Genomic DNA, 20452 nt, shown 5'->3' with positions numbered 1-20452 from the left:
TCCTGAACTCGAGTATTTCATTGGGGGCTCATCCGGGATTCTCCTTATAAGCCCACCCAGACATCCAATTGAGAGGTGGAGAAAACCCAGTAAGTTAAGGCATTGCCGATTTGTAATTTTCTGTACTCTGGTTTGCCTGCAGGTTCTGGTTTGTGGTCGGCAGAGGGCCCTGGTGGACACACTATAGGGCCTCCGCTGAGGTCTGTGGGAGAGTCCCTGGAGGGGCGTGGAATCCCCTCATTTCTGGAGGGACATGGAATCCCCTCACTTTGATAAGGCAAAGCGGGTCGCTCCTGCGACTTGGCCTCTGGAGAGACATGGAATCCCCTCACTTGGAAGGCCAACGTCTTTTGGTGCAATGTGCAGTGCGTCTTTGTCTTAAGTTGTGTCTTTGTGTTGATCTGTTATTTGAGGTTTATCTTAGCTTAGGCCTTGGCCCAAGAGGGTCTGAATATGGGGGAGAATCTGCCAGTCTGAGGAAATGGCCGCTAGGGACTTATTTCCCTTGCCCCAAGATGACTGGGACGTCTCTTCCGCCTTGGAAGGTCCCTGGGTCAACATTTGCAGGACTCTAAAAGTAAAATCCTCTGGAGGTGAGTAGAAGGGGTTGATAGAATTTGAGTCCCACTTGTAAATGTTGGTGAGATGTCACCCCATTCACTGAGATCTGATTGTTTCCTGAGGTAGGGAAGTTTGGGGTCATAGTGGAAGGCTCACTCAGCAGATCCTTGGTTGTTGTCTTGTTTGGTTTTGTTTTACAATTGGTACCAGTTTTAAATATGGATCCTTGGTTTTTGTGTTTATTTGTGTTTTTGTTACTTATTTGAACATCTCTGGGGGAATAAAAATGCCAGCCTCTGGCTGGGCTTGGTCACAGAGAAGGCTGTGTGCCAGGTTTTGACTTTTCAGCTAGTCCTGACAATGTAACAATTTGTAAAGTGCTCTTGTCTAAAATTGGATAAAAATCAGGCCAGTTTAGTTTCAGTTGCCCCCCACCCCCACCCCCAAGACTTCCTCCAACAGAAGGGATTTAAAAGACCAATTGGTGAAATGTCTAACTAAGCCCTGGGAAAAATGAAGCTCAATAAATGTACTTAGTTTAAAAGAAATACTGTCTTTAATTTTTGTTTGAAAACTTAGAAAAATGTACATACAACAATTTTGATATTGCGTGCTTAAAGAGTTGTGTGTGTGTTTTGTATGTGTTTGTGAACATGTTCAAGATAGAAATTGTCAACATACTGAAACAATTGGGTGAGTTTAAGTTTAAAATTCAAAAGGTTATAAGGTTTGTATATTACCAAAAATTTTTCACATTGTTATAATTGTCTTTTTATGGATTTTTTTAACTTGAAAATTAGAAAATCTGATATTTCAAAATCTAATATTTTAAAATGCATAAGGCTGTTTATACTGTAATTAAGTTATCTGGCTTAACAAAAATGCATTGGGGATAAATATTAGAAATTTAAATGTAAAGATTAGTTTAACAATGTCAAAGATGTTACCTGTTCTGTCTGTTTAAAATTGTGTATTTCATTCAAGAACCAAGAGAAAAGAAAGAGGAGAAACTTAGAAGCCAACAGGAGACCCATCTTTAGGAGTGAAAGGTGAAGAGGCAGAAGTGCAGTTCAGCTGGTCATGCAAGGTGGAACAGGCCCTGGGAGGAGTCCACCCATAGTGAAAGAGGGCAAGCTGGCACAAATGCAGTTCATCTAACCCTAAAGAGTCAGATTGGGTGCGTGCCCATTCCATAAGGGGGAGGGGGGCAAGTGGCCCATCTTTATTCTGTCCCTTTTCCCTGCAGATAGACACTGGAAACATGATGGTAAAAATGAGTGATGTGATGATCTGATTAGCATTGCTAAAACTGCCCCTTGGATGTGTTAAAATTAAGAAGGCCTTAAAAAGGGGGATAAATGTTTATCTGTATAATGTGATTTGTTCTCAATGATATTCTGCAATTGGATATATTATTTTAAGCTTCTTGGTACAATGATGGTGATTATAATTCTTGCATTAAGGAAAAATTGTTATTTGAGTTTAAAAGTTTTAATGTGTATCTGTTTTAAAACAAACAGCCAAGATGCAATGAGTGACACCTAGCCTTGAGAGTTCAAGGGATTTTTCAAAATGCAACTAAAAACTAAAGTATAGAATATTAAAACAGATTAATTGGAGGCTTAAAAAATAGAAATGGGGGGCTGGGAAAGTGGCTCAGTGGTAGAGCATTTGCCTTACATGCATGAGGCCCTGGGTTCGATTCCTCAGTGCCACATAAGCAAAAAGAAAAAAGTCAGAAATGGCATGTGGCTCAAGTGGTAGAGCGCTAGCCTTGAGCTGAAGAGCTGAGAGACAGCACTCAGGCCCAGAGTTCAGGCCCCACAACTGGACCCCTCCCCCAAAAAATTAGAAATGGATTTTTGTATATACAATTTAAAAGTAAAATTGTTCTAAACATTTGCCCCAAAGTGCAAAAAGGAAAAGTTAAGATTACCAAAATAATTGCTTGATTCCTATTTGTTTGCTCTAACAGGTTTTTTATTTTTATTTTTTGTAACAGTTCCCAGCAGGCCCACAAAAAGGAATGAGGATTTTTGTAAGTTTGTCAGATGTAACTTTGGCTCTTAATAAGTTTCAGGTAAGAGCATGCTTAAAAGCTACTTCTATGTTGACCACCTTGTTGCTTTTAATTGGAATAAAGTGGCCTTTTATGAGACTCGCTGATCTACAAACTGGTTCGAAGCCAGCCTGGGCAGAAAAAGGTCCCTGTGAGACTGTCACCTCTACTCAGGCAGCAGAAGGCTGAAAGAGCAAGCAGAGTTGCTTTAGGACTCAAAATGGCAGAGTGCTAGCCTTGAGCTATAGAGCTGAGGGACAGCACTCAGGCCCTGAGTTCAATCAAGTCCAACAACCAACTAAGGGAAATGCCAGTGAGGCATTTTTCCCAGTGTGAAGACACTCCTGGGACAAAAGCAATGGAGGAGCATCCAGAGGCAGTAAGCCACTGCTTGGATGGCAGAAATAATGTCAGATCCTAGAGTCATTTGTGCATGGCCCTTCAAAAATTGGTCAGAGCCAGGAGGTCATGGGAAGATAGTTTGTAAGCATGCCGGAACAGGAACTTGCCAGTCCTCTGTGATAGTAGTAAAAAGCTAAGGTTATAAAATGTGGAGGATAGTTTAAATCTCAACCCCTGTATGTGCCAAAAGCTCTAACTGGCAGTAACTTTTGAGCTGACACCAGCTACATGAAATTCAAATGCTCAGGGAAAAAGTTTGTAAACCTGGGAGTGTGTTTCTATTGACATCTGTCTGAAGGCTTGCATAGGTAACTTAGGTATTGTTAGGATCACTAGAGATCACATTCCTAAGCCATCCAGAAAGATGCTTTTGCAAAGCAGAATGCTAAATAAGCTGCACTGCTGTAGCCAGAGAAAATGTTTGTGCATTTGTCAAAAATTAAAATATTGTTCTTAATGACATCAAACCCTGGTAAACCTCTTTGTAAAATAGACTAAGGTTATAGGTTCCTGGCTAGGTAGGATCAACACCCCTGAGTCAGCTTGAAGAAGTTACAGAAGATGAATCTTCACCCATCATCCCCTTTTAAGAACAAGGGACCAGAATCACTTTTAGTACAGGCCTGAGCCCTCTATATCTGCCTAGAAAATCCTAGCCTTATTAAAAGTACTGTCTAGTTTAAAAAGTTGTCATCTTGGTAAATTGTCCTGGGCTATTGTCTAAATGGTCTTAAAAACTAGTGTGGTCACAGCCTGCCAAGCCTATGCAATGTATCCTTAAGCAGTCTGTGTAGGAATTTGCAGCTCAGCACGAGGTATGACAGTCCCTTTGAGCCACTGAGAGACCCTGCTGCTGCTGCTGCTACACACCGTTAATGGGTAAAGTTCAACGACAGCCTGACAGTCACCTGGAGGAAATCGTTACCCTACATCGTTACCCTGACCACCTTCACCGTGGTAAAAATAGAGTGAACTCCTGCCTGATTCCATCACCTGAGACTGCATCCCGGTTGAAAGCTGCTAAAATTAAGATCTTGTGGGACATTCTTTTGGTGATATCCAGTAACCCTCTCTACTCCCACAGTGGATATTGGGGGCAAGGATATCACTGGCTTGCCTTGGGCACTTCAGCGTCACAGCCTAGTTTGGCTCTGGTATGGTAATAACCTGCTTCCTCCCGGGTGTGTGTTAAAGATAAAGAAGAGATATTTATTTTTTAAATCAATGGAGGTAGTAAGAGGAATTTGACCCAGCCCTACTCTTAGCCTTAAAATCTTAGTAAGCTTCTCCATCCCAGTGGTGCCTTGAGAATATTCTGAGATAACTTGGTTCCACAAGCCACAGGAAAAATGGGCAGTTTTAAACTTCAGCCTCAAAGATTGTAAAGAAGAAGAGGGTAGTAAAGAAAGCTTTGGGAAAGGAATTGGGGGCAAAATGGTATCCTTGGATAAAAAAGGATTTAAAAAGTAAGGATTGTCTTAAAATGTTTGTAAAGAAGACAAAGCTCAGAAAGTTTATGTAGGTAGCAAATGGTATTGTTATGCCAAGGTCGCAGGACCTTCCCTCCCCCCGCAAGAAGACCACCGAGAGTCAGACTCTACAGCTGTTTTATTTAAATAGGATGCAGCTCGGGCCTCGTCCTACACTCCGACACAGCGGAGGCTAGGAGGAGAGCCCCGAGCTAAGGATTTGCAGGTCTTATATAGGCACATAATCAACCACCACGTGTTGCTTTGCTAGACAGAAACAAGCAACAAGTGGTGGTCACTGCCTCAAACTTTAACCTTTCAGTATGAGTATGTCTTAAAATTGGAGCTTACGAGTACAGCTCATGTAAAATTAAGTTAGCTGTGATATATGGCGTCAGGACTGGTGGAAGAAAATTTAAAGGCCTTTGATACTGTTGTTTGTTACTCATCGGTTCTAGTATATTCAACAGACTGGTGTCCTTTGTAAAAGAGAGGATCAGCACTATTAGTCCAACTATTAGTTCTGAGATCCCAATACCAAAATGTAAATATAAAAGACTGTGCCAATTAGGGGACCATGATTGACCCTCAATTTTCTAGAAGAGGAGGGAATGAAGAGCCAAAGTAACTTCAACTTGAGATTAACCCCACCACCTTGTGCTAGGCTGCCCTCAGAGTAACCCGGAAGAGAAAGAGAGTTTTCAGAAAAACTGCAGGTGGCCACCAACCCTGCCCACCCTTAAGAGTTCAGAAAAAGGGCAGTGCAGTCAGGGTGGACTCAAAACTCAGTACTATGCAATTTTTAACCAATCATGTAACTGCTTGTGTGGAAATCCCCAAAACTTACTGTTTGTGTGGAAATCCCCTGACCTTGTTTGTTCAATACTATAAAAAGCTGTGCTAATTTTGTGCTCCGGGCCTCTCAGCATCACCAGTTGTTTGCTGTGTGCGCGGAGGACCGAGCTAGCTCGCAATAAACACCTCACTGTTGATTACACTGATCTTGGTCTCTGGTGGTCTTTTTCAGGTCCTGAACTTGAGCGTTTCAACACCTATAATCCTAGTTACCCAGGAGGCTGATCACGGTTTGGAGCCAGGCCGAGCAGAAAAGTCTTCATGAGACTCTTGGCTACAATTACCCTTAACTCAAAAAAGCTGGAAGAAGCGCTGTGGCTCAAGTGGTAGAGTGCTAGTTTTGAGCACAAAAAAGCTCAGAGGCAGCACCCAGGCCCACAACCAACCCCAACTCCCCCCCCTTCCGCCCCTGCCAAAAAAAAATATGATCCACACTCTCCTCTGTATATGGCTTCTCATTTTTTCTTTCACTAGTAACTGGTGATGATACCAGTGTGACTCAGATCACAGAAGGTCAGTAAATCCTGCTTGCCTTTCCCCATGAACCACTTCACAAGGGGATTGATTTTAACAGCGACAGTATTCAGAGATGTCTTCCTGTCTTGCTGTTCTCCAGTGCACACATGGCAATTTCCTTGTTCATGCATCAGAAGCAATCTCAGCATATTCATAGCCCCAGTCCATCCCAAGGATCCTCTCTAGAGAAAAAGCCCACCTGGACAATCCTGCTGTTACTGAGCTTCTTTGTAATCATGTACTGGGTGGATTTCATCATCTCATCCATCTCAGTGTTATTGGGTATATGGTCAAGTCTTGCTGACTGTTCAGAAGCATGTACTCAATGTCTATCTCTCGGCCATTTGGTCCAAATAAAAATTCTGAAAACATTACTCAAAATGCTATTTATTTAGTTATTTATTTTTAGCTGTCTCTTGGCTTGAACTCTGAGCCTAGATGCTGTTCCTGGGCATCTTTTGGTCAAGGCTAGTGTTTTACCACTTGAGTCACAGTGCCACTTTCAGCTTTGTGATAAATTGGAAATGAGTCTCACAGACTTTCCTGTCTGGGCTGGCTTTGAACTGAGAGCCTCCTGGGTAGTTATGGTTCCAGGCATAAGACACCAGCAACCAGCCCATTATTTTTTTTTTCTTTTTAAGTAATAATGGAAGCCAGGTACAAGTGGCTCATGCCCCTAAGCTACTCAGGAGGTTGAGATCTGAGAAACATGGTTTAAATCCAACCCTGGCAGGAAAGTCTATGAGATTTATATCTCCAATTAACCACCAAAAGCCAGAGGTGGAGCTATAGCTCAAGTGGTAGAGCACTAGCCTGAAGCAAAAGGCACTTAGTCCAGACAGAGCCAAGGCTCTTAGTTCAAATCCCAAGACTAGGACAAAAAAATAATAATGATGGAAAATTTTTTCTGAAAAGTAAGATTCTTCTCACTTTGGTTAAATTGTTCATGTAACAGTACTGGACTTTATAAAAATCTAATGTGTCTGTGTGTATGTGTTTGTGTGCACACACTTGAACCACACTTCGTTTTTTTTTTATGATTGGTAGAATTACATTTATTCTCAAAAGTACCTTGAAGCTCATGCTGCTGTGTATGTACTTCCTTTAGCTCAATGTAGGCAATGACTATTTCATATCAAGTCTCATATACATTTCAGTTATTGTGAAGTACACTTTTAAGATGATCCTAATGTTTTAATTTTAATTTTTTTTTTTTTGTTCATCGTGGGACTTGAAATCTAGGCCTAGGTGAGCTCTTCAGCTTAAGGCCAGTGCTCTACCACTTGAGCCACAGTGCCACTTCCAGCCTTTTCAGTTTATGTGGTGCTAAGGAATTGAACCCAGGGTCTCATGCATGTGAGGCAAGCGCTCTACTGCTGAGCCACCTTCCTAGCCCCTCAATGTTTTTATTTTTGAAAATGTTTTAATTATCAGCAATATTTATATTTTGCTAACTACTTTGTTATAGTTTAATATTATGTGTGAACATCCTGAATTCATATACATAATGAGAATTTGGATTTTTCATTTTAACCAGATACCTAATGAGACTTACACATTTCTCTAGTCATACTTACTGGAGTTACTGAATATGATTAAAAATAAAAATATATATGTAAGTTTTTTAGTGTGGCATTCACATTTTCTACCATAACCAAGATAATGGGAATAAACATTGCCTATATTACATTTTTGTCACAGGAAAACTGGGGATCTATTTTTTTCACAAGAGCAGATTACACTCATTACTACTAATAACAGTAACTCTTTAATACTTAATTGTCTTGAACATTTAACTGTTCAATAATTCAGCTTTTCCTACATTATATCCCAGGCCCTAGTAATAACCATTCCACAATCTATAGCTATAATTTGACCTTTTGTAGATTTAAATATAAATGAGAGTGATGTAGTATTAACTTTTCTGAATCTAGTTTATTGAACTAATTATCATGCTGTCAAGTTTCCTCTGTATTAAAAACAGGCCGGGCACCAGTGGCTCACGCCTGCAATCCTAGCTATTCAGGAGGCTGAAATCTGAGGATCATGGTTCAAAGACAGCCTGGGCAGGAAAGTCCTTGAGAGTCTTATCTCCAATAAAACACTCAAAAACCGGAAGTAGCACTGTGGTTCAATCGGTAGAGCACTCGCCTTGAGCTGAAGAGCTGAGGGTCAGCATCCAGGCCCAGAGTTCAAGCCCCACAACTGACCAAAAAAACAAAAAAACAAAAACAAAAAACAAAACTCAGGCATGCACAAGCTTGTAATGCCAGTTCTCAGAGACAGAGGCAGGAAAATCATAAGTTAATGACTGTGTGAGCCACACAGAGACACTTTGCACCCCAAAAGAGAAAATTTAGGCTAGGTGCCAGTGGCTCACACCTGCAATCTTAGCTATTCGAAGGCTGAGATCTGAGAATCGCAATTCAAAACCAGCCCAGATAGACAAATTCATGAGGCTTTTATCTCCAATTAACCAGCAAGAATCCAGAAGTGGAGATGTATCTCAGTGGTGCGGTGCCAACCTTGACAACTAAAGCTAAGTAAGAGTGCAAAGCCCTAAGTTCAACCTCCAGTACACCCCACACCCACAAATTCAGAACTTTCTTAAATAACTTTATATATGATGTATGCACATCATATAAGTATATTTACATTTTATATGTATATATACAATGGTTTCTTCATCTACTAATGAACAATTCTTGTTCTTAGTTATAAGTGATATTGCATGAACATTAAGTGTGGATATCTCTGAGTATGAATATTCTGTGGATGTATTTGAAAAAGTAAAATTGTTGGATCACACTTTGAAATTTACAATTATACTTTGAATGTTTGTGAAAAACACCCTACTGTTTTTCTAAATGCCAGTACTAATATATATTCCTACTAAAAAGATAAATGTTCCATTTTTGACACAGCCTAATATTTGCTCTATTTTGAGATTTTTTTTTTATTTTTATTTTTTCTGTTGATTGTGGGGTTTGAACTACTCTGGGCCCGGGGACTGTTCCTCAGATCTTCAGCTCAAAGCAAGTGCTCTACCACGTGAGCCACAGCACCACTTCTGGTTCTCTGGTGGTTAATTGGAGATAAGAGTCTCATGGACTTTCCTGCCCAGGCTGGTTTTGAACAATCCTCAGATCTCAGCCTCCTGAATAGCTAGTACTACAGCCTATTTTGAGATTTTGACAAAAGCCATTCTAGTGTATAAAAGGTGTAATCTCATTTTGGTTTAGATTTGTATTCACTGATCATTTATAGTATTGAACATCTGTGTGTGTGTGTGTGTGTGTGTGTGTGTGTGTGTGTGTGTGTGTGTGTACGAGTTTGTGCCAGCATAAGGGCTTTGAACTCAGAGCCTGATCATGCTGTTTCTTAGCTTTTTCACTCAAGGCTGACTCTGCCACTTGAACAACTGCTTTATTTCTACCTCTTTGGTGGTTAATTGGAGACAAGAGTCTGGCTTAAGCCACAATCCTCAGATCTTATCCTCCTGAGTAGTGTGTGTTTACATGTATGAACCATGAGCACCTATTGTTTTAAAAGGTATGTTCAGATATTTTTTCCCTTTTCCCACTTTTTTTTTGCTGGTGTTTTTTTTTGGGGGGGTTTGAACTCTGGGCCCGAGTATGTATCTGTACCTTAGTTATTTTATTCAAGGCTGGAGCTCTACCACATGAGCCACAACTCCAGTTTTGGCCTTTTGATGGTTCATTGGAGATAAGAGACTCATGGACTTTCCTGCCCAGGCTGGCTTAGAATCACAATCCTCAGATCTCAGCCTTCTGAGAGGTTGAGCCATTGGTGCCCAGCTCCCCAATTCATTTTTAAGCAGATGTGAGTTATACAAAATAATGGGTTTCATTGATACTTTCATGAATGTTTAGAATATACTTTGATCACATTCACCCAGGTCCAATTCCTCATCCCAAATATTCATGTTTCTATTTCCAGGTTGTTTGTAAATCTACATGTGAGAGTAAACATGTGATACCTGTATTTCAAAGTATGCCTTATTTCATTGAACACAATGATCTCTAGTTCCATTTATCTTTCTGTAAACATCATTATTTCATTCTTTCTGTCTGAATAAAACTCCATTGTCTATCTAAACCTCAAATTTATTGTCTATTCTCCCATTGGCAGGCATCTAGGCTGATACCATAACTGGTATATTATGGCTAGTGTGTCAATAAACTTGAGTGTGCATGTATATTTATAGTAAGTGGACTTACATTCCTTTGGGTATGTACCCAAAAGTGGTATAGCTGGATTACAGAGATATCATCATTCTATTCTTAGATTATTGAAGATTCACCACACTACCATAGTGTGTAGACTAATTTCAATTGTTACCAACACTGTGCAACTGAATTCCTTGCATCCTCTTCAGAGTACTCTTTGAGGCTGTGCCTCGTAGGTTTCAGGGCCTTTGAGGAGGCATGGTCCTCTGTGCAGCTTGGTCCTCATGAAGGCAGGTTGTCATCTGTAAGGCAGAATGCTCCACAAAGCAGGATCCTCAATGAGGCAGAAGTCTCTCTGATGCAGGACTCTGTATGAGGCATGACCAATTCTATAAGAAGAAGGCAAAGCTATTATTCAGGGCTATCTTTTATAATGCAGGGTCCTCTTTGAAGTATGGTCCTCTGAGCCATGGTTATTTTTATAAGGAACAGACATGATTTGGGGTAATTTCCTCTTTAATGTCACTGGGTACTGATAGCTCACACATGTCATCCCAGCTACTCAGGAGGCTGAGATTTGAGTATAGTGGTTCAAAGCCAGCACAGGCAGGAAAATCTATGACACTCATATCTCCAATAAACAACCCCAAAATCCAGAAGTAGGAGTATGGTTCAAGTGGTAGAGAGCCCTTCTTTAACCAAAAGCAGCTCAAGAACAGCACCCAGGCCCTGAGTTCAAGCCCCAACACTAGCACAACAACAAAAAAAATGGCTGTTTATGAAGCATGACCTTCTAGGAAACAGGGCCCTCTAAGAGGCAGATTCTATTATGAGCCAGGTAAGCATTGTTAGGCAGGACCTTCATCCTGTGATGCAGGATCCTCCAAGGTAGGGATGTCCCCTACAGAGGACACTCAATTAGGCAGGGTCTTCTGAGGAAGGCTCCTTTTTGATGCATGGCATCTATGACCCAGGGTCCTCTGATATAGGACTATTATTTGTGTGGCAGAGCTATCTTCTATGAGACCATGTTCTGAGGCTTAAACCCTTTAAGATTGGGGGGTCTCTTCTATGTAGCAAAGGCCCTATATTAGGTAGGAACCTCTATGAAATAACGTCATCTTATGGGACAGAGGCATCTATGAGCCAAGACAGGATCTTTTAGTGGCAGGCACCTCTAGGAGGCAGATTGCTCTAGGATTCAGGGCTGTTCTTTGTGATGCCTGGTTCCTGTTTGAGTCAGGGACCTCTGTATTCTATTAACCAGAGCCTTCAGTAAGACAAGGAAGTCAGGAATCCTCTATGAGAGAGAGCCCACTTTGTGACAGTGCCCTTTGACACAGGGCTATCCACTCTGAGGCAATATCTTCCATGAGCCTGGGTCCTCCCTTAGGCTCCTCCATAAGCAAGGGCTCTCTTTGAGGCAGGATCCTCTATGAAGTAGGGTTTTCTGTGTGTCCTGGTCTTCTATGATGAAGGTCTATGCCTCTATGAGGAAGGCCTGTCCTTTATGGATCAGGATCCTCCATGAAACATGGTCCTCTATTCAGAAAGGTCCTATGGGGAGAAGGTTCCATCATGGACCATGGCACAGGATCCTTTATAAAGCACAACCCTCTGAGACAGAGACTCCTGAGAAGCAAGGCCTTCTTTGTGGCAGTGTCTTCTATGATTCTATGAGAATGAGCCTTCTATAAGATAAAGCAGAGCTGTATTCTTTGAAGCAGTGTTTTCCATGATGGAAGGCCCCTTTTTTTCAGGCAAGGCTTTCCTCTATGGGGCAAGACCTCCAATATGCAGGATCTTTTATGAGACAAGAGTCTTTTAGGAGTCAAGACCCTCTGATACAGGGTCCTCTATGAGGCAAGGCCATTTTTGAAGCACGTCCTCTAGAACCCAGAAGCCTCTATAAGACAGAGCCCTCTATGAGGTTGGGCCTTACTTTCTAATTCAGAGTCCTCTTTGAGGCAAGTGAGATTGCAGGAAGAGTCCTCAATAAGACATCATCTTCTGAGACAAGACCCATTATGAGGTAGTCACCTATCCCTATGAGACTGAGTATTCTCTTATTCAGTCTCCTGAAGGAGGGCTACTGTCTAGGATGCAGCATTCTCAATGAGGCAATGTGAGGTAATGTGATCTGAAGCAGGGATATCCTTTTCTTTCTTTGTATCTATCAAATACATTTTATTACCTGATTTATCAGAGAAACATCTTAGCTCTGAGTATATGAACCTAAACTATTCTTCCTATAATAAATAGGTTAGGAAAATATCCTAAAGTAGCTGGGGGCAACTTACATTATGTTACTGCATATATAATATGTTAGGAATGTCAGAGACACTTGAAAACTCACTATAGAAACTAACTTTAGAAACAAACCAGTTACTTTCATTCTAATGTAAATTAATATTTATGTGCATACACATAAATATAAAAATTATCGTGTTGAGTGGCTGTTTATGAGAAATGGTTACAAATTCATTAGCTTAATTTTGTACTTAACAATTCAATCATTTGGGGTATAAACAAAAGTCAGTGCATTCATCAACTCCATAGAGTCAGATATTCAGGCATACTCTAATAAAGAACCTTCCTCAACATCACAGGCATTGTACAGAAAGAATACATGTACTCTGATATAATTCCTACTCCATAAGCAGACCAGACAGCACTTGGCTTTCTTTTAAAATAGCTTAATAAAAGAAATACATAAACGCATATTTGCTAAAAAAAAAAAAAGTATTTTAAAATGACATCAACATTAAAACCTGCTCACTGAGAAGAGCCTGTTGAATGTAATTCCTGTTTTGAAATGCCGTTAATAGTTCAGAATATTGCCTTGTGAAGTTTGAATAAAGATGTGGTTGATGTAAAGACCAGATAGAGTATTTAATTTCATCTCATATGCAATTTAGATATAATCCTCTGATCAGCTGTTCGATGTAAATGGATCTCCTTGAAACTTGCTATGCACCTTAAAATTATCTATAATAAAGTTCCCCAACCATCATTATTATTCATAAATTAAAACATATTGATCATTCAGAAAAGGTTTAGTACAAAATATAGAAATGTTACTGCATAATTTTTTGTGAAGATAATTGACATTGCTAGACTAGACCGTCAGTGATGGGCTACTGTTATTTCAGTTGTGTTGTCAAATTTATTAGAAAGTTAAAAAGAAAAATTTCTGATAGCTGCCTTTGTTAGCTGGTTTTAAAATTTGTAATAAAATGGGACATAATATCCATGCATAAATACATGGAATCAAGTAAGCTGCACAATAGATAAGCTTAGAGAACACCAGAATACACCAGAGTAGTCACCAGAGTGAAAAGTCTTCCACTACAAAAAAAGGGAAGAAGCCCAGCGCCAGTGGCTCATATCTGTAATCCTAGCTACTCAGGAGGCTGAGCTCTACCTCCTCACACTTTCCATCACATGCCGCTCCCGCCAGCCTCCAGATCCTCGCTGGGCCAGGGCAGCGATGGCCAGGACAGGCAAAGCCTGCTGCTGAGGCTGCCATGCCTCAGCTTCTGCCTCCCACTGACCTGCTCCCTGAAGGAAGGGCGCTGCTTCCCCCAGTCAGCCAGGGATGTCCTTCCAAGGAATGGCCCGGCTGTGAGGGATATGCAGTCCTCTATGAGGCAAGCCCTGCATCACTGAGGACCCTGCCTGATACAAGTCCCTGCTTAATAGCACATCACTTCATAATGAACTGTGCCTCAGAACCTTGTGTCACGTGGGATCCTGCATCATAGAGGACAGCTCTGAACCATTGTGGGCTCTGCCTCATAAAGGCTCTTGCCACAAAGATGGCCTGGGCTTGAGGCTGGGCATCGGTGGCTCACATCTGCAATCCTAGCTACTTAGAAGGCTGAGATCTGAGAATCACCATTCAAAGCTAGCCCAGGTAGGAAAGTCCAGGAGACTTTTCTCTCCAATTAATGATGAAAAAGCTGAACATGGCTCAAGTGGTAGAGCACTAGCTTTGAACAAAAAAGCTAACAACAGTGCCAAAAAACACAGCTTAGATTGGTGGCCCTACCTCATAGAGGGCTTTGGTCTAAAGAGGGCCCTGCCTCAAGAAGGCCCTGACTCCTCATAGGAGGACCATGGCTCACATAAGACACTTGATAAAGGTCTTTGTCTGAGAGAGTCATGCCTTATCAAGGCCATTCCAACATCACATGACCCTGCTTTCAACGCTGACCTTGCCTCATGTATCACACTACTTCCAAGAAGATGCTTCATACAGTACACTGCTTCATAGAGAACGTCTTTCCCATGGAAGAACCCTGATGCATTGAGTCCATCCTTCTCCCAGAGGAACCTGCCTCAATAGAAATAGATAGAGCTTTATAGAGGGCCTTTTCTCATAGTTTCCTGACTCACAGAAAGTCCTGCATCATACTAGACTGCACGGCCCCAAAAGATCTGGCCTCATAGAGAAATCCCAGCATGAGAAGAACCCAACATAAATAGTACACTTCCTCATAGTAGACAGACCCACTTATAGGGACTTACATTGAAGAGGACTGGACACTGGTTGCTCAAGCTTGTAATCCTAGCTACTCAGGAGGCTGAGATCTGAGGATCATAGTCCCAAACCTGTTTGGGCAGAAAAGTCCATGAGATTCTTATTTTCAATTAACCACCAAAAGTGGAGCTGTGTCTCAAGTACTAGAGGGCCAGCCTTGAGCAAAAAAGCCAGGGATAGTGTTGTACTCAGACTCAAGACCCCCCGAAGACCACCAGAGACCAAGATCAATGTAACCAGCTAAAGAGTCATTTATTGCAAGCTCGAGCTTGGCCCTCTGCGCACCAGATAACTGGTGACCCCAAGAAGCCTTGAGCCCAGGGTTACAGCACTTTTTATACTCTTTTTAGGGAGGGCAGGGACTTTGCATACATCATAGCATCTTGTAACTTATCACTACACATCGCAGGAAAGTCATAAAACAATTCTATAGTATAATTGGCGCACTACAAAGCGGGACAGGACCAGAAAAAGGTTGTTGGTTAGATCAAAGGGCTGAGGTATTTTAAACTGGTTGGCTCCCACCACAGGGGAGTCTCAAGGAGATACATGCTGAACTGCAGGGCTCCTTTCTCAAACAAACACCACCTGTGGTCTGACTGCTGGGTCACCATGCTCTCCAGCACCTGTCTGAGGGTTTTCCCAAGGACTGTTTATGTCCCTAGTCGCCCGGGAATTGTTTTTTCTGTTCATTCCCAGGTCGGGCTCATGGTCAGCTGCAAAACTCATACCTCCCAAGATGGTTACTAGCTCAAGATGGAGTCACCCAGGCCTCAGGCTCCTCATTCCCCCTTTCTTATATGCACCTTAAGGGCCAATCATGGTCCTTATGGGCACACATGGGAACCAGTTGATATTGAGCCTTTAAGACCATCAGTTGTACACTGTTAATGCGTTCTCTAACAAACATCACTAGCCGGTTTACAACACAGGACCGACTGTGAGTAACAAAATCAACAGTACCAAAGGCCCTTACATTTTCTTCCACAAGTCCTGACTCTGTATATCACAGCTAAGTTAATTTACCAGCTGTACTCATAAGCTCCAATTTTAAGACATACTATTTGCTACATACTTAAACTTTCTGAGGTTCCTTACTTTTCAAATCTTTTTTTTTTTTTTTATCCAAAGGGGATACCATTTTTCCCCAATTCCTTTCCCAAGGCTTTCTTTACTCTTCTTTTTTACAATTCCTTGAGCTAGAGTTTAAAACTGCCCATTTTTCCTTTGGCTTGCAGAACCAAGTTATCTCAGAACAGCCTCAAGGCACCACTGGGATGGAGAAGCTTGCTAGATTTTACCAGAGCCAAACTAGGCTGTGACCCTGAAGTGCCTAAGGCAAGCCAGTGATATCTTAACCCCCAATATCCACTGTGGGAGTAGAAGGGGTTACTGGATATCACCAAAAGACTGTCCCACAAGATCTTAGTTTTAGCAGCTTTCTACCAGGAAGCAGTCTTAGGTGATGGAATCAGGCAGGAGTTCAGTCCACTTTTTCCACAGTGGAGGTGGTCAGGGTAACGATGTAGATTTCCTCCAGGTGACTGTCAGGCTGCAGCAGCAGCAGCAGCAGCAGGGTCTCTCGGTGGCTCCAAGGGACTGTCACACCTCATGCTGGGCTGCAAATTCCTACACAGACTGGTTAAGGATACATTGCATAGGCTTGGCAGGCTCTGACCCCACTAGTTTTTAAGACTATTTAGACAATAGCCCAGGACAATTTACCAAGATGACAACTTTTTAAACTAGATAGTTCTTTTAATAAGGCAGATTTTCTAGGCAATACAGGCTCAGGCCTGTACTGTTTCCCATGCCTTTTTCTTCTGTCTATTTTACCACATTTTTTTAAGTGACTCTGGTCCCTTGTTCTTAAAAGGGGATGATGGGCAAAGATTTATCTTTTTTTAAGCTGACTCAGGGGTGTTGATCCTACCTAGACAGGAACCTATACCTTAGCCTATTTTACAAGGAGGTTACCAGGGTTTGATGTCATTAAGAACAATATTTTAACTTTTGACAAATACACAAACCTTTTCTCCAGCTACAGCAGTGTAGCTTGTTTAGCACTCTGGTTTGTAAAAGCATCTTTCTGGATGGCTTAGGAATGTGATCTCTAGTGATCCTAACAATGCCTAAGTTACTTGTGCAGGCTTTCAGACAGATGTCAATAGAAACACACTCTCAGGTTTTCAAACTTTTTTCTGAGCAGATGAATTTCATGTAGCTGGTGTCAGCTCAAAAGTTACTGCCAATTAGGGCTTTTGGCACATACAGGGGTTGAGATTTAAACTATCCCCCACATTTTATAACTTTAGCTTTTGACTACTATCACAGACGATGGCCAGTTCCTGCCCTTTACAAGGTAGATAGTCATGGACATTAGGCATGCTTACAAACTATCTTCCCATGACCTCCTGGCACTGACCAATTTTTGAAGGGCCATGCACAAATAACTCTAGAATCTGACATTATTTCTGCCATCCAAGCAGTGGCTTACTGCCTCTGGATGCTCCTCCATTGCTTTTGTCCCAGAAGTGTCTTCTCCACACTGGGAAAAATGCCTCACTGGCATTTCCCTTAGTTGGTTGCTGGACTTAAACTTGGGGCCTGAGTGCTGTCCCTCAGCTCTACAGCTCAAGTCCAGCAATCTGTCACTTTGAGTCCCAAAGCAACTCTTCTTGCTCTTTCAGCCTTCTGCTGGCTGAGTAGAGGTGACAATCTCACAGGGACCTTTTCTGCCCGGGCTGGCTTTGAACCAGTGCAGATCAATGAGTCTTAAAAAAGGCCACTTTACTCCAATTAAAAGCAACAAGGTGGTCAACATAGAAGTAGCTTTTAAGCATGCTCTTACTTGAAACTTATTAAGAGCCAACGTTACATCTGACAAACTTGTAAGAATCCTCTGTACTTTGCTCTAGGCTTGCTGGAAACTGTTTTAAAAAAAAACTATAAGAGCAAACTGGAATAGCAATTATTTTGGTAATCCTAATTTTTAAGCCTCTTTTTAATCTCTTTTAATACTTCATACTTTTAGTTTTCATTTGCGTTTTGAAAAGATCCCTTGAAATCTTGAGGCCAAGTGTTACTCATTGTCTCTTGGCTGCTCGTTTTAAAACAGATACACATTAAAACTTTTAAACCCAAATGACAATTTTTCCTTAATGCAAGAATTACAATCACCATCACTGTACCAAGAAGCTATACTTAACACCTTTATGACTTTTAAAAACATATCCTAATTGTAGAATATCATTGAAAGCAAGTCACATTATACAAATAAACTTTTTAACCCTCTTTTTAACGCCTTCTTAATTTTAATTTTAACACATCCAAGGGGCATTTTTAGCAATGCTTATCAGATCATCACATCACTCATTTTTACCATCATGTTTCCAGTGTCTATCTGCAGGGAAAGAGGACAAAATAAAGATGGTCCACTTGTGCCCCCACTCCCCCTGCTTATGGAATGGGCATGCACCCAATCTGACTCTTTAGGGTTAGATGAGCTGCATTTGTGCCAGCTTGCCCTCTTTTACCATGTGTGGACTCCTCCCAGGGCCTGTCCCAACACCCATAACTGGCTGAACTGCACTTCTGCCTGTTCACCCCTCACCCCTAAAGATAGGTCTTCTGTTGGCTTCTAAGTTTTCCCCGTCTTTTCTCTTGGTTCTTGAAATATACAGTTTTACACAGACAGAACAGGTAACGTCTTTGACAGTGTTAAACTAACCTTTACGTTTAAATTTCTAATATTTATCCCCATATTTTAGCCAAGGGAACTAAATCCCAAACAGTCAATGCATTTTTGTTATGCCAGATATCTTGATTACAGTGTAAACAGCATTATGTAGTTTAAAATTAGATTTTAAAATACCAGATTTTCTAATTTTCAAGTTAAGGAATCCTTAAAAAGCCTTTTAAAACAATGTGAAGATTCTTTAAAATTTTTGGTAATGTCCAAACCTCATAACCATTTGAATTTTAAACTTAAACTCACCCAATTGTTAGAGCATGCTGACAATTCTTATCTTGAACATGTTCACAAACACATACAAAACACACACAGATACTAAAGCGTGCAAAAATCAAAATCAGTTGTACGTAAATTTTCTAAAGTTTTTAAACAAAAATTTAAGACAATATTTCTTTTAAACGAAGTACCTTTGTTGAGCTTCATTTTCCCAAGGCTTGCTTGTTTAGCAAGGCATTTCACCAATCAGTCTTTTGAATCCCTTTTGTTAGAGGAAGGTTGGGGGACAGGGGTCACTTGAAACTAAACTGGCCAGATTTTTACCCAATTTTGACAAACGTACTTTACAAATTGTTAAGCTGTCTGGAGCAGCTGAAAGTCCAGACCAGGCTCACTGCTATCTACACCCTTGCCTCTCCTCCAGCAGCCTCCACTGGGAGAAGGTGCAGCCTGAGGCTTGTCCATGCCCCGCCTCTTGGCTGCTGTAACACAAGGGGGGGACTTAGCAGGTCTGTGACCAAGCCCAGTGGGAGGCTGGGACTTTTATTCACCCAGAGATGTTCAAATAAATAACAAAAACACAGATAAACACAAAAACCAAGGATTCAAATTTAAAACTGGTACCAATTCTAAACAGAACTAGACAAGACAACAACCAAAGGCTGAGTTGGGGACTAATAGGCCCCCAGTTTATCCCTACCAGAAAACTCTGTGCCATTTTCAAGCTGAATCCAGAGTTTGCCGAGTTAACCTGCCACTCTCACCCAGAACTTTCCTACCTCAGAAAACAGAACAGAAACCACACCAAAGTATAGACAGACAAGTGTCCACAAAGGCAAAATCAGGTCTCAGTGAATGGGGCCACATCTCACCACTACTCACTTACTAGGTGACTCGAACCCCCTCTACTCACCTCCGGAGGATATTTCTTTTAGATTCCTGCAAACGGTGACCCAGGGACCTTCCAAAGTGGAGGAGAATTCCCAGTCATCTTGGGGCAAGCAAGGGAAAGAAGTCCCTAGCGGCCGTCCCCTCAGACTGAAAGGTTCTCCCCCATACTCGGACCCCCTGGGCCAAGGCCCAAGGCTAAGATCTTGCTGGTGTCACTTGTAGGTGGTCAGTGGCAGTTTCATCTGGCTCCAAGCTCTCCCTGCCAGCCCTTTCAAGTTATTTTTAGATCCTCCAGGTTCTTCGCCCCCTCCTGCCCCCCCTTCTGGATCCAAAGAGGGTAGAGGAGGTAGCAGTGAAGGGAAGGGAGGGAGGTCAGTTTAAAGTGCAAGTAAAAAAGAAGGAGCTAGAGAGAAACAGATATTAAGGGGGTGTTAGCCAGTCTCCTCTGAGCCCTCACATCAGGATGAATCTGGGAGGAGAAACATTCCAAGAATTCCAAAAGACACACACACAAAACACTGAACACTGAGACAAGACACGTTCACAGTGTGCGTGTTGTAGACTGTCAGTCAGAAAGTGCCGGACTACAGATGGGCCAAGTGTCCTCATTAGTGGACAGTCTACCCTGTAAGCTATCAGTCAGAAAGTGCCGGACTCAAACGTCCACACTAGTGGATAGTTTACCCTGAGGGAGTCTGGGGGACGTCTCCCACCGGCCCCGTTGGCTGTCTTATAGCGCGTGGGCCACGACCTCTTGCCAACCCAATACAAAATCTGCAGGCAACTCAAATACCAGCGAATTTCAGAGCGGCAATGCCTCTACTTACCGGCCATTTCTTGCGACTCTCTGATCAGGCGTTAGGGTGGGTTTATAAGGGGGATCCCGGACGAGGCCCCATATTATGTTGTACTCAGACTCGAGACCCCCCAAAGACCACCAGAGACCAAGATCAATGTAAACAGCAAAAGAGTCGTTTACTGCAAGCTCGAGCTTGG

At 41.8% G+C, this 20452-nt stretch overlaps 1 long non-coding RNA gene across 2 annotated transcripts; it reads right to left on the bottom strand.

Annotated features, from left to right (window-relative positions):
* Positions 1-6332: 6332 nt before the first annotated feature.
* On the bottom strand, positions 6333-19806 carry LOC138814153 (uncharacterized). Of its 2 annotated transcripts, none has more exons than XR_011367910.1 (3): positions 19479-19806; positions 14583-14666; positions 6333-10441 (listed from the first exon to the last, which is right to left on the bottom strand). It is a non-coding gene; the product is annotated as an uncharacterized lncRNA (long non-coding RNA). The 2 variants fall into 2 exon arrangements; XR_011367909.1 differs by lacking the exon at positions 19479-19806 and adding an exon at positions 18757-18967.
* Positions 19807-20452: the final 646 nt, after the last annotated feature.

This window comes from Dipodomys merriami, unplaced genomic scaffold (genome assembly GCF_024711535.1).
Source record: "Dipodomys merriami isolate MVZ:Mamm:240054 unplaced genomic scaffold, mDipMer1.0.p SCAF_6, whole genome shotgun sequence".
NCBI classification, from domain to species: Eukaryota; Metazoa; Chordata; class Mammalia; order Rodentia; family Heteromyidae; genus Dipodomys; species Dipodomys merriami.
Note: the sequence above shows the minus strand (reverse complement) of the source record. Positions and strands in the feature narration are given on the sequence as shown.